Genomic DNA, 15,495 nt, shown 5'->3' on the forward strand with positions numbered 1-15,495 from the left:
TTGCTACCTTTGATCAAGAAAAACTTGCATGTTAATTATTAAAACTTGAAAATATAGGTGAACTCGCAGGAATTGGATTTTTAAAATTTCTTTATTTATTTTGCATTTAAAAATTTCTTAGTTGAATTTTAATCCCAACAATTAATATTTTCAGTTATTTTCCAACAACTGCAATATTATTAAGTTTAACTAATATTCAATTTCAAGTTCAAATCTTTGATATTAAGACTCAAATGATTAAATTCCAAAAATCAGATTAAGATAGTTAAAAAATAAATCTTATATTTCAAATTCAAAACTCAGATTTTGTTCCTTTACTCGAATCGATGAAATATAATTTTTAGATATTTGATTTTTGAAAATTTTTAAATTAAAATACCTTACTACTGTTTTAATATTCAAAATCAGAACTTTGATGAATTTGTCAAACCAACAAACTAGCTAATGTATGCTAAATTTAAATATACTTCAGAATCAAGACTCTAACACTCCCAAAGGTTTAGCAAGATATAAAGATCATACACACATTTAATATCTTTGCATAACTTAAAGAGAGTAGGGAGAAGAGTGTAAAACCAGATTTTTACAAGGTTTGGCTTGCAGCCTACGTTCTTGCCCCAAGTAACCGCTGTGAGGATTCTAATTTTTTATTAGGTAAAGTTACAACCTCTCTCTTTCTTAGGTGGAGATCCCACTTTAACAAGAATACCGCTTCTCGTTAGCTAACGATTCAATCAACCCTAAATTGTCAAAAACAACAAGAGAAAAACAAACTTTGTTACCGTACAATGAACACTCTCAGTTAGAGCAGATTTGTACAAGTTAAAAGTACAATATACTTCAGCAAATAAACAATATAAATAGATGAAATTCAAAGTAAATATCACCAGAGTTCTTTCTTAGATTGTAAAACTCAGCTAGAGCACAAGAACCGTAAGCTTTAATTCAGCAAGTACTCAGCAATAGCTTTCAACAAAGTATTTAGTAAGAACTCTTTGAGAGTATGAATCAATAACTGATTTTTTGTAATTGTTGGTGTGATTAATCTTTAGGTTTAACATGTATTTATAGATAGAAAAAGTAATATTTCGTATTTCCCAAATTTCTTGGAGTGTTTCCCAAGTTTTCACAAAATTTAGAGACCAAACAATCAGTTTTGAAAACTTTCCATTACTGTTATATATTTTAAAAACCGAAGGTCAGTCGACTGTGATTCACAGGGTTAGTCACCTGATCCTTTATAATTCAATGAAATTTCAAACACAAAATGAGGTCAGTCGCCTAATGCTATTCTGTTTGTTTAATTTATTCAGCATAAAAAAATCAGTCAACTGATCAAACACGTTCAATTGCTTCAAGTTATAACTTTCCAAAAATTTCGATTTTTAACACTTCGAAGGTGTCAGTCAACTGATCCAATTAGGTTAGTCGCCTGAGCTTGCAATTTTTTCAAAAATTTTGTTTTTCAACACCTTAAACCTTTGATTTTGTAAAACTTAATTGAAATTTATTTAAAAATATTTTCCAGGGTTTTCAAAAATTGGTCTCTAAGTCAATAATGTTTCCTAGGAGCTTCAACCATTTATATTGACATTTATGAAATACAAGAGACTTCCAAAAACTTATACATTCTAAACGTTAAGTCTTCATGCTTTTGCTTCCATTCTTTGAATTTATCTTGACTTCTTTCTTCAATATACTTTAACTTTATTAGATTGTCTATCTTTGAGTCCAAGCTTGTAATATACTTTATTAAGCACTTGAGTTCTTGAGCCATTTATCAAAGACACTTGATTCCTGAAACATTACTTAACCAAATTTGTTAAATTCTCTTGATTTGTTATCATCAAAATAAGATTTTTAAACCTTATTAGGCCAACAAAACTGTTTCGCGTGATTTTATAAGAGTATATTTGATATAATTTTTAGTAATATTTTTTCAGAGTGTGAATAGTAGGGGGTCTCTGGTGTAATTAGACTAAATTGCCGATATGTGTAATAATTAAGCACATGTTAATTATTTTATCTATGTCATAAAAATTAAATCAACAATTTTAAATGTTATTAATGATATTATTAACGAGAGGATAGTGTATGTATTTTATAAAGTAAAATGACTTATTACAAAAATATAATCCATTCTTATAGTCCTATATATTGTGCCACATTTTGACAAAGAATTCCCTAGGCTTTTTGCTTGGATAAAAAAATTTTAGAGTAAAAGACATTGACCTCCCCTGAGACTCGACAAAATGACAATGACCTCATCTGAGGTTTCAAAAATTCTGAGGACCTCCTCTGAGATTTTAAGACTTCCACCCCTGAGATTTCAAGGCTTTCAAGGACTTTTCGTGAGGTTTGCCAAAAAGACATAAACATCCCTTTGTATGTATTCTACAAAAAAGATAAGTTTTTTTAGGAAAGATTTGTTTCTTTTTCAGCAAACCTCAGGGGAGGCTCATGACATTTTTGAAACCTCAGAAGAAGTCTGTGATATTTTTGAAATCTCATGAAAGGTTTCATCTTTTTGTCAAATCTCAGGAGAGGTGAGCGTTTTTTGCTCAAAATTTTATTTCAACAAAGGAAAAAAAAATAAAATAAGAAAGAAATTAACTTTCTATTGTGTTTTCTCCCTAAATCAAAGGCTATTAATTAAGAATGTAATTTGTTCAAATATGATTAGATATTAAGAAAATTTAAAAAGGTAATGACATGTAAAATAAAACTTTTGTTCATTGATTTTTTTAAGTATTTTATTTTTTAAAATTTTTTTGATAATTAAATATGAAAACCAGCTAGATTCTTTCATGAATTTTTTATTTTTTAAAATAATATTTTTAAAATTCCAAATGGAGTTTAAGAAATTTTTCAAAAAGACTCCTATTATGTTGAGATATCTAGATGGCAAAGCTATATATACATACTATGCGACTATACATAGGAGTTATAAAACTTTTTTTTAAAAAAAATGTATAGGTATAGGAGCTATTAACCCTAAAAGATTCTTATTAGAATTTAGCTTATGTAGCTGGATAACTGACATGCAAAGGTAATTATATTTTAATATTTATTATAATATTTAGTCATTGCATGTAATTTTTGATTGGCATGACATAATAAGCTTAAAATTATTATTATTATTATTATTTTCAACTTGTTGTGCTTATTATTGAAAAAAAAAGTATTTTTTGATCTTCAACCAACCAGTAATAATAATCACTTATGAGTGTGACCCTATAGCCCATGTTATTAGGCATAATACTTCTTTCGATGAGGGTTATCATAGCTTCTTCGATGCAACTGTTTGCTCTTGGACTTGCGCTTGAAAATTACTTAATTGTCTAATAATATTTAAAAAAAAAAATAAATTAAGACACTTTTTTCTTCTCCTAATATCATTGTAGGAGGGGGAAGAAGTTCTTTTCTTAATTCACTATTTTTAAATATGACCTTTAGCAACAAAATTTTTAGTAACAAAGTCACCAAAGAGGACATTTGGTGATGAAAATTAAAGTGTTGCAAAAAGCCAGTACACGAAGGCCTTTAGCGATGACTGTTTGTAATGTCGTCACTAAAGATTAGGCAAGAAATCTTTTTCATTTTTGCAGATTGAGGGAAATTTTTGGCGATGTTTTAGGTGTTTCTTGCAACAACATTTATTCATCGCTAAAGATTTTTAATAGAATGACTATTGAATAGTGTCGTTTTTTCATTTTGGGACCCTATCCTTCCTAAATCCCGTTCGGAATGAGCCATTGCATATAATCTCTGTCTCCCCAAATCCACCACCTCTATGCACCTCCCTCTCCCTAAACTCCCCTTTCCCTCTCCCCAATCTCCCCTTTGAGTCGTCTCTAGTCTATGCACCGCCAAAGTCCGCCGCTAGTCGGAGTCATACCGCTTGTAAGAGGACCCTCTTGTGATACCATTGCTTACGAGTCCCACAGTTGGCAACGCCACTGTCAACAAGACCGACCTCCTATGAGACCCACCACTTGGGAAGCTCACTTCTTTAAAGCAGCTAGAGCAAACACACCAAAGTAAAGCCAAGTAATGAATCTTCTTCTAAACTAGCAAAGAATTGAGATTTTCCTTAAAAAACAGTACATATGTTATGCTTCACAAAGGATTTAAGTAATTACCTTGAGTTTCATTCCATACAATCATGGTTTATTCTTTTAGTTTATCATTTGGTTATAATATGTGGGTCATATGCCAAGGATAGGCTAAGAATGAAGGTATAAGTTTTTCTCTTGGGGCAAACTCAACTCTCTAGTGATGCCATTGCCTGCAATAGCATTGTCTGCGATCCCCACTGCCTCCAACAACCTCTCTGGGGAATGAATACACATTCAAACTGTTGACCCACGTATGTGGGTGCATTTATTTTTGCTTGGTAAGATATAGCTCATGGAGCATGCGCAAACTCAAGCATGCATTTCGTTTTTATTGCTGCTCCATCTCAATGCTCCTCTCTGGTATATATATATACATTTCTTATTGATTATACGGTGAGACTCCCTCTCTCTGTAGACGTAGGCCGAGTTTGGCCGAACCACATATTTCTTTTGTGTTCTCTGTGTGATTGTGTTGTCTTTTGTGTTTCTGGAATCAGCCCCTTCACCTAACAACAGGTATCAGAGCTTGGAGAGCGTGAGAACCGTGATTGAAAATCTGAGCTTAACATCGGGTCGAAGACGACGAGACGACGAAGCTGGGACAGAAGTCACAATGGTGTGAACGAAATCCTCATCGGAAAGTCTTCACGCACCCAGAAGAGGCGTAATGCACCACCATACCAGCTCATCGAGTTGCTTCCCCGCAAAACTCGCTCGCTATTGATCATGTCGGAGCACTCTACCACGTCTGGTTGCCTGGTGTGTGAAGACCACCATATATTTATCTGCGCAGAGACAGAGATGGAAAATTGAAGAGGAAGAAGCAATCTTCCCCAGCAAGTCGCAACAAAATAAATAAATAAATAAAGGTGAGGTCTTTTATTATAAATAATAAAAAAAGGTGGGCACTTCATCTATTAAAAAGTAAGGAGGGATACTTTTTTTCCCTCCACAAATAATTGAACCAAGTAGAAGAAGTGCTTGTCTGTCGTCACATCTAGAGATTTTTTATTTGCCATGTCACCAGTGGGGCCCACCAGCCATACAATGAGTGGGGCCCACATAAATCAGGCCAGGTTCATTGTTAATTATTTTGGCCATTACGGACGCATTGGTGCATTCGATTTTTCCAAAATCAGCCTCTAAGTTGTTTTATAATTGATGACAATTTATCAAAGTTCAGCATGAAGAAATTTGACGGTCGGACAATATCAGTTTATGACATGGTACAGTCAAGGATATCTTGATTTAACGTGAATTGATCAAATCGCTAATCGAAAAGAAGTCAGAAAATATCAAAGATGATGAGTGGGTAGAGATGGAAATGAAAGCGGTTAGTACTATTCATTTATGTCTGTCAAATGAAGTTAAATATTCTGTGTTAGATGAATTATCATCTGTTGAGTTATGAAAAAAATTAGAACAGAGATACATGTCAAAATCTCTAACAAACAAGCTAATTTTGAAGAAGAAACTCTATCAGCTAAAAATGGAAGAAGGGGTAAATGACTACAACAAGATCATGACCCAGTTAATGAGTCATGGTGTAAAAGTTGAAGAAGAAGAAGATAAAGCGCTTCTCCTCCTGACATCTCTACCACCTTCTTATAATAGTTTTGCCACAGCATTGCTTGTTGGTAAAGAAATCTTGAATTTGGAAGAAGTGATGGCTTCACTATAGGATACTGATACCCTAAGAAAGTCAACTGTTAACCTCTAAGGGCGTGCCTTGGTCACACAACGTGAGAAAAAAACCAGGGGCAGAAATCAAAACAAAAATTCAAACCGTGAAAGATCGAGAAGAAGACGGTCCAAATCAAGAACTCTAGGAAATTCCAACAACACTCAGAAAAAAATGCAGATCGAGTGTTGAAATTATGGTAAGATTGGCTAGTACAAAAATCAATGTCGATCTCAGAAGAAGGAGCCAGAAAATAAGACCGAAGAAAATATCGCCTCTTCTTCAGGAGAAGGAGATGCACTGTTATGCTCTTTGGAAAGGAAGGGAGAGTTTTGGGTATTAGGCTCTGGAGCCTCGTTTCACGCAATAGGCAACAAAGAAATGCTTAACAGGCATGTACCCGAAAATCTTGGTGTTAGCTGTGACAGTTACACTATATTGGTTTATATGTTTTGATGATATTAACCTATTTATTGTTCCTAGTATTTTCCATCCTTGCAAATCTTATCTAACACAGGTACAAAGTGTCAGATACACGGAGGTACCAAATCAGAAGCAAAGATCGGACCGAGTAGACATCAAATAGGAAAGATCGGAAGGACGTGGAAGCACCAAAGCACATCTTGAAGTTTTTATTGTGTATAAATTAATTGTAATAAGGGTTGTGAGTGAGTGCGCATTATAACTCTTGCGGTGTGTGTCTTGCATGATTTATGAGTAAGAGTTGAGCCATTGCATAAGCATACTAGGAGACATGAGCATATAGGATCTGCACAAAAGTAACAAATTCACAATTCATAGTTTTCTAAGTTAAAACAAGAGTTTGTCAAATGAATCCTAAAACTCAAATATCTTTTCAAAGGGACAAGTTTTTAACATCCTAATTTTAAGAACATTTTTATACTTAGTCCTGATTGTGTTAAAACAAGTTTTATGTCCTAAAGGTTCAAAGAAAGTCAAGTATATTTATAAAAGGACATACTAAGCATATAAGATATCAAGATGGGTTTTCAAACGTGTTTTATTAATTAAGATATCTTATAATTAAAAGGAAACTTATTTGGATAAGTTTTAATCTTCATTAGACTTAATATATTTCATATACTTTTGTCCAAAAATGTTTTGAGTCATTAAAGCGTTTTTTGATAAGGAAAAAACAAAGCAATCATCACTACCGTAGTGCAGCCTTGAGTCCTAAACATTTTTTGGTATTTTCGGCATAACTTTTACTAGAAAAGTCCAAATGGGACTATCTTGGTGTCTTTGAAAAGCTAAGACAAAATGCCACAACTTTCATGTTATTGACTCTTTCTAATTCAGGGATCTCGTTAACATAGGGGATTATTCGACAAGTTGCAGTATATGATTAGTCAACGAGTGCAGGGGCCTAGTTGACGAGTCCAACGGCCAGAATGACGCTAACGTGCAGAAAAATGGTTAGTTTACCAAATAAAATATCTTTTCTTTCCCCCAACGGCTAGTTAATGGATCCTAAGGCTCTTGGGCAATAAATACAAGCTATTAGACATATTAACATGGTTTTGAAGGCTTTTGATCATTCTTAGTGAAAAATATCTTTTTACACCAAAACCTAAGCACCTAGCACTTTGCATTGTTGTTCTTCATTCACAAGTGTCCATTCTCTCTTGCTCTTTAATTATGTTTGATTCATTACTTGAGAGATAATGTGAGATTTGCTTTGTATTTAATATTTGCTCATTTGAGGAGCATCATATTATATTTCCATCATCTTCTTGTAAGGTTCTTTGTTGACCATTTGATGAAAGTTCTTTGTGAACTGAAGAGGATCTTGGTGAGCAGGTAGGGATTTCTTCCTTAGTTGTAAGGCTTCTTCGCCGATGAAGGAGATCGTATAGTGGAATCCTTGAGTTCGTCTCAAGGCGTGGATGTAGGCTTGGTGCCAAACCACGTAAAAATACTGGTGTTGATTTTCTCTCCCTATGCTCTTTATTATTTGTCTTGCGTGTGATTTAAATTTCATATATTGTGATATAATTGCTTGCATCTTGTCAAGTGTTTTATTTTGTAGAGAAAGTTTGTAATTCCACAAAAGAGTCCATTCACCCCCCCTTTGGACTATGTACTCCTGGGCTGGGACAACTAACACTTGACATTGTTTATCTTGGTGATGACAAACCTTATGAAATTGCAGGAAAAGGAGAAGCAAAAATAAATTTGATAGGTACCACCTGGAGTTTGACTGATGTCATATGATGCCTTGATTTTTCATACAATTTTTTCCATCTCCAATAAATAATAAATATTAATCAAATATCGGCCACATAAAAAAAACTCTGATATCATTTCAACACAACCTGACTCGAAGTGGGTACTAGGTAAACAGTCAATTTCATATAAACATGCCTAACAGCGAAAGTCAATATTTTACAACCATCTAGAATACAAATAACCAGAGTTTTATACATCCAGAGTTGTGTATATATATATATATAAACACAATCCCAAAATCAACAAAACACTCTAGGGAATCATACATCCCTAGCTTATAACACTCATCCTGCCTATCAAGGTGCCAACTCCCTTCTATCTCGGAGTTCTATCTACTCATCTATCACAGTTTCCTGAAATGTTCAGATATTTGGGTGAGACACCTCTCGGTAAGACGGAATAAATTATTTATAGTGTGTGACAGTATTAGTTCAGTTATGTCATAATATACCCATTTAAGTGATTATATCATTTGAGAAAACATATCGATATGTACTCATAATTATATAGATATAAAACATAATCTTTATAAGATTTAATTCCATTTCTCAAATTCATATACATACACAACCAATATATATTAGCGAAAGTTCCCAAGGATAGGGGAGATTACATGCCCATATATGTAGCGCCCCTCTACTCTGATATCATTTATAATCTTACCCTATTAACTCGGGTGCGGCTAGAACTGGTACTTATCAAGGCACCCACCTTACTCAGTAAGCCCTCAGGTGGATAGTGTAATACCCCAACCCTAAAGGGTCTGTGATATTTACTTTTTACGATTGATTTATAGCGGAAGCAAATAAACTCAATTATTATTAAACCAGAGCGCTAATTATCCATATTACAATCATTTATTTCAAAAGAAGAAAAATTACATAAGCCTAAATATCTAGCATCATACTAATATCTATAATCAATTTTCATTTTTTTTTTCTATTCTATTCCCACCCGTATGCTTGCTATGCCTGATTTTCGATGTCTTTCAGAGTTATCTAAAATGTAAAAATATGATTGCGGTAAGACGACACTCAGTAAGTAAATAAGATTATTATTAGCGTGTGACCAAAATGAGCTTTTAAAAATTTCGTAAAAGAATATTAAATACTATAACTTCAAAACTACTTCTAGAATAAATATAAATTTAAAAATTTCTGCATAAAACTTTTACCATCAACTATAACAATAAAGTTTAATAACCATATACTATGACCGTTAAATTAAACTTTTAACTTTAAAACTATAAAAATATTTAACTATATACATACATATATTATTCCTTATACTTTTCTTTTAAATCGTTATTTAGGCACAAGAATGACCCTTTTCATATAAACTTATACTTTTCCTTTAACTCATTAATAACTCTGTACACGTAATTAAATATGTATAAACATATATTGTAAAAACCACCCTTAGGCCTATTTGCCGTAAGTCATGTTTACCCTCATGACTGGGTTGTGCGGTCCGAAGACTGGACTTGGCTGGCTGGCCGATCAAACTAAATTAACGTACGTAAACATTAAGTGAGATTTTCTTTATTAAGTCCTGATTCGGAACCAGGTGTGCATTCAGGATAAATCCACTAACATAAATAACCACTCTGTAAATAGTATGGGTGCACTCTGATCCGTATAAACTTTAAGCTGCGGTACCAAGTATCTGTAACTTTGAACTTTCGTTGCCATAAGGGGTTTTAAAATCATCTTATTATAATTTATGCAATTTAAAATAATATCGTGAAAATCTCATCTGTACTCATTTTTTTGTGAAAAAAATGTAACGTAGAAATAAACTCATGCCACACAATTTTTGTGTTAAAAATATATGTAATTTTTTTAATAGAAAGAAATACTGAAAATTTACCCGAGGAGATTAGAACATTTCTGAACCTAAAAATAAATGCAAGTATATTAAAAATAGAACTAGTATAATTAAATATACGTAAAAATAAACTCATGTAAATTTTATGGAACTAACATAATTGAAATTTACTTGCAAAATAAATTCAGGTATGAATTTTAAATTAAAAAAATAACATAATCAAATTTACTTACCTTCTTCTTTTACCTTGTACTACGAACACAATAACTATCTCTAAGAAATGAGATCAGAAAGAGTGGGTGAGTAATAACTTACTCAAAAATTCTTTCTTCACCACAAATTTTTTCACTCACTAATCCTTCTCTTCCTTGGAAAAATTATTGTGAAAAATGAAGGTTGAGAGCTTCCTATTTATAGGAAAATTTTGGGAAAGAAATGGAATTTATAAAAGTGTGGGGAGATGGGTGAAATTATAATTTTTTAAAATTAAAGAATGGGCAAGGGATGGGTAAGGTATGAGTTGAGTATGGGATGGGGATGGAGGCCATGTGAGAGTACTTGCCACCATTCCCATTAAATAAATTTTTAATTAATTACTTACCTAATTAATTAATAATTAGTTAATTAATTATTTTATTATTTTTATTAATCATTATTATCATCATTATTATCATTGTTATTACTTTTAAACTATTTTTAGTTATTTTTGAACAAGAATTGAATTTGAATTTTGAAAACTCATGTGGACCCCATATGATTTTGTGGGTCCCATACAACTTCGAGACCAAAATGGATTCTATGTAACTCCAATAATCCTTATACGATTTTATGAGCTCTACGCAATTTCGAAACTCGTGTAAACCTCCACACGGCTTCGGGACTCATGTGGGCCCCCGCACAGGATACTTATATTATTATTATTATTATTATTATTATTATTATTATTATTATTATTATTATTATTATTATTATTATTATTATTTCTACAAATTATGTCAGTCAAAATATTATTTTATGTACTTATTTACGTATATAAACAGTGTCTACCCTGTTTATCCTATGAAATTCCATTTTGACTAGACAGTGTCTACCCTGACCTCCAGGGAGCGACTGAACCGTAATGGTCTCTGAGCACTTGCTAAGATAAAGTCTTTCTTAGGCATCAAACATGGAATCAAGGATACTACAGAAAAACACTTCTGTATTGATATTAACTTAATGACCATTTTTATTATTTTATTATTATTGTGCTTTAATCGTATATATATTTTTGGGTCATCACATTCTCCCCTCCTTATAAAAATTTCGTCCTCAAAATTTCTTAATTTAAAATGAGTATTGTATAATTGGTTGCGCTATTTGAAAGTGTAAATTGATTAATGATTTAACTAAGTCTTACAAATAGATTGAGGGTCAATTTGGCGAAGTATTTTATTTTGAGAATTGAAGTGTGAATTATCGGTCTAATAGGGGTTGAAATGGAAAAGAAATTCAGAAGATGTGGAAAAGGATAATTATATATATATATTTATATTATACATGTCCTATAAATTAAAATATATGTATTAAAATGAAATGAAATATGACTTTTAGAGCCTTAGATCAACGTCAACATCTATTGAAGTGCTAGCGATGTCACTGCTAACCGCCTGGGTCTTTCTTGACAGAGTTGACCTCTTGTAATGTCATCGGCTTGGGTCAGAAAAAGGGAGAGAACCCCTGTTTGTTCGGCGAGGGAGGAAGAGCTGCCCTCTTCCCTTTGTAGCATTTGGTGGGGATGATCATAACGAGTAATTGGTGGCCCGTATATGATTCTCAACGTGCATTGGATCTCCTTACAATGGTGGTGTAGGCCAGCACTATGCAAAACCCTTAGTGTGGTAACTAGGATATTGCTATTGTAAAGGGTATGGCTCCTTGGTGTGATATTAGTTGTACGTTTCATAGACGGAATATTCTCGATAGGGATGAGGGTTGGAAGAATGGCAGGGGCACTGCTCGGGGAGGTAGTAGAGGAGGAGGTAAGATGGAGAATTGATGGGGCAGTAGTTGAGATAGTGGCTTCTCCAATTGATTCTCGCCTACGCCTACGGTTCTCAAACCAAAAGCGCACATTCCTCGGCTCGATTGGACCATACCTTCGAAGTCATGCTGCAAGCAAGATAGTCTGCTCCACAGATGGGAGTTCCCCTTGACTGCTGCGGTAGGCCTCCTCCAAAATCTCCTGCTGTGCCTTGTTAGGTTTCCATCTTTGGATTGGCGATCTAGTGCTGCTCTTAGCAGCTTGAGGAGTTGGGTGATTTGGCAACATTTTCGAGTAATGAGACAACCAAGAGAAAAGTTGGGAAGAACTAATCTCTGCAAACTGAAATGTGGTTGTTCAAGATGCTAGAAAGCTGTGATGCTTAGAGTTCAAGGAGGGCAGACCCTTTTTATAGGGGAATGGCTGCGTATTGTGGAAATTGAGAGAGAGCGACGCGTGTCACGGATATCGAGCGACATGTTTTGCACAAATTGAGGGAGAGTGACATGTGTCGTGAGAATCGAGAGAGAGCGACGTGTGTCACGGATATCGAGTGACACATTTTACACAAATCGAGGGAGAACGACGTGCGTCGCGAGAATCGAGAGAGAACGACGTGTGTCACGGATATCGAGCACGCATTTTGCACAATTCGAGGGAGAGCGACATATGCCATGAGAATCGAGAGAGAGCGACACGTGTCATAGATATCGAGCACGCGTTTTGCAAAAATCGAGGGAGAACGATGTGTGTCGCAAAAATCGAGAGAGAGCGACGCATGCCTTGAGTGATGCATTTTTTAAAAATCGAGGGAGAACGATATATGTCGCGGAAATCGAGCGAACGACATGTATTGCAAAATTTGCGGACTCAAGGTTCTTTTTATGTTTCTACATCTTTATTAATGCTTTAACTATAATTAATTTCATCCTTCGGTCACCACTTGGGTGGGTGGCCTAGTGGTAGGGAACCGGCCGTGCATCTATGTGATCGCGGGTTCGAGTCTCCACTATGCCCAAGTGGTCTCATGCCCTGACCTTGCTTCGGGGGTAAGTGAGCTATAACCAATGATTTCCACACATGAGGCTTTTTTTTTTAACTACAGGAGTTCCCCTTTTATATATATATATATATATATATATATATATATATATATATATATTTTCCATGATTATTATTATTATTATTATTATTAGATCAAATATATGTTGGGTATGTTTGGTCGATTGATGATTTGACATTGGTTAGTTATTTGAAGGAAATTAATTAATTTTTATATTACTTTCATTAATGGAATTTTTACTATAAATTTTTTTTTTTAATGTAGAAAAATTTAAGTTGTATTAACTTTTATAAATTTATACAAAATTAAAGATTCTATCAAAATTTGTACTCCTAAATCAAACTTGGATACTTGATGGAAATTGATTATGCAATGGGAAAAAAAATAGATATACATATTTAACTTGCACATGCTAAGGGATTATATATATATATATATATATATATATATATATATTGAATTTAAATATAATAAATAATATTTAAATTATATTTAATTCCTTATAAACTAATAAAAAATTAAAATTAAAGATTTTGTCAAAATATATATTCCTAAATTAAGCTTGAATGTTCTGTTGTTAACTGAATATGTAATGTTAAATACATATTCATATCCAACTTATACATGCAAAGAAATTTTGGGTAAATTCAGATTTCATAATAGACCGTTTGTTCATATCTATTTGTATGTGTAGCACTTATAAATTCAGTAGGGTCTAATGTGTTATTTCTTATATATTTAGTGAAAATAATAACAGTGAAAATAAATAAATCTCAGATATTATTATATTATTATATTTATATATATATATAAATTTTAAATTATTAATGCATCTGACAATTAATTATGACTCATAAATATGAGTACATTTTCTACAAACATAAATAACATATTTAAATTAATTAATGTGTCTTCAATAATACTACCATTTTTCTTAGAGAATTTATGATTATTACTTGTCATTGGGAGCCTCACGTTAATCTCATTTCCTCCAATGCTACTATCTTTAGGATCCATTCTTAAACAATGATCAAATATTATTTTAAAATCATAAATATATTATTCACGTATAATAATATAACAAACTAAAATAAATATTTTAAACTACCCAATCCTACCCAAATCATGTTTTATACCTAAGCTCTGGTAAAATTTATATATTAGAGTATGCAGAACTTATATCCTATGCTCTGGTAAAATTATTTCTTAAAATCTACAGAACTTATAACCTATTGCTCTGATACCAAATGTAATACCCCAATCCCGAAGGGTCTGGGATATTTACTTTTTACCATTGATTTATAGCGGAAGCAAATAAACTCAATTATTATTAAACCAGAGCGCTAATTATCCATATTACAATCATTTATTTCAAAAGAAGAAAAATTACATAAGCCTAAATATCTAGTATCATACTAATATCTATAATCAAGTTTCATTTTTTTTTTTCTATTCTATTCCCACTCGCATGCTTGCTATGCCTGATTTTCGATATGTCCTTTAGAGTTATCTGAAATGTAAAAATATGATTGGGGTGAGACGACACTCAGTAAGTAAATAAGATTATTGTTAGTGTGTGACTAAAATGAGCTTTTAAAAATTTCGTAAAATAATATTTAATACTCTAACTTCAAAACTACTTCTAGAATAAATATAAATTTAAAAATTTTTGTATAAAACTTTTACCATCAACTATAACAGTAAAATTTAATAACTATATACTATGACCGTTAAATTAAACTTTTAACTTTAAAACTAAAAAAATATTTAACGATATACATACATATACTTTTCATTTAAATCGTTATTTAGGCACAAGAATGACCATTTTCATATAAACTTATATTTTTCCTTTAACTCATTAATAACTCTATACATGTAATTAAATATGTATAAACATATATTGTAAAAACCACCCTTAGGCCTGTTTGCCGTAACTCATGTTTACCCCTATGACTGGGTTGTGTGGTCCGAAAACTGGACTTAATTGGCTAGCCGACCAAACTAAATCAACGTACGTAAACATTAAGTGAGATTTTCCTTAATAAGTCCTGGTTCGGAGCCATGTTTGCACTCAGGATAAATTCACTAACATAAATAACCACTCTATAAATAGTGTGGGTGTACTTTGATCCGTATAAACTTTAAGCTGTGGTATCGAATATCTGTAACTTTGAACTTTCGTTGCCATGAGGGGTTTTAAAATCATCTTATTATAATTTATGCAATTTAAAATAATATCGTGAAAATCTCATCTGTACTCATTTTTTTAATGAAAAAAATGCAACGTATAAATAAACTCATGCCACACAATTTTCGTATTAAAAATATATATAATTTTTTTTTAATAGAAAGAAATGCTGAAAATTTACTCGAGGGGATTAGAACATTTTTTAACCCAAAAATAAATGCAAGTATATTAAAGATAGAACTGGTATAATTAAATATACGTAAAAATAAACTCATGTAAAATGGAACTAACTAACTAACATAATTAAAATTTACTTACAAAATAAACTCGGATATAAATTTT

This window comes from Malania oleifera, chromosome 3 (assembly GCF_029873635.1).
Source record: "Malania oleifera isolate guangnan ecotype guangnan chromosome 3, ASM2987363v1, whole genome shotgun sequence".
NCBI classification, from domain to species: Eukaryota; Viridiplantae; Streptophyta; class Magnoliopsida; order Santalales; family Ximeniaceae; genus Malania; species Malania oleifera.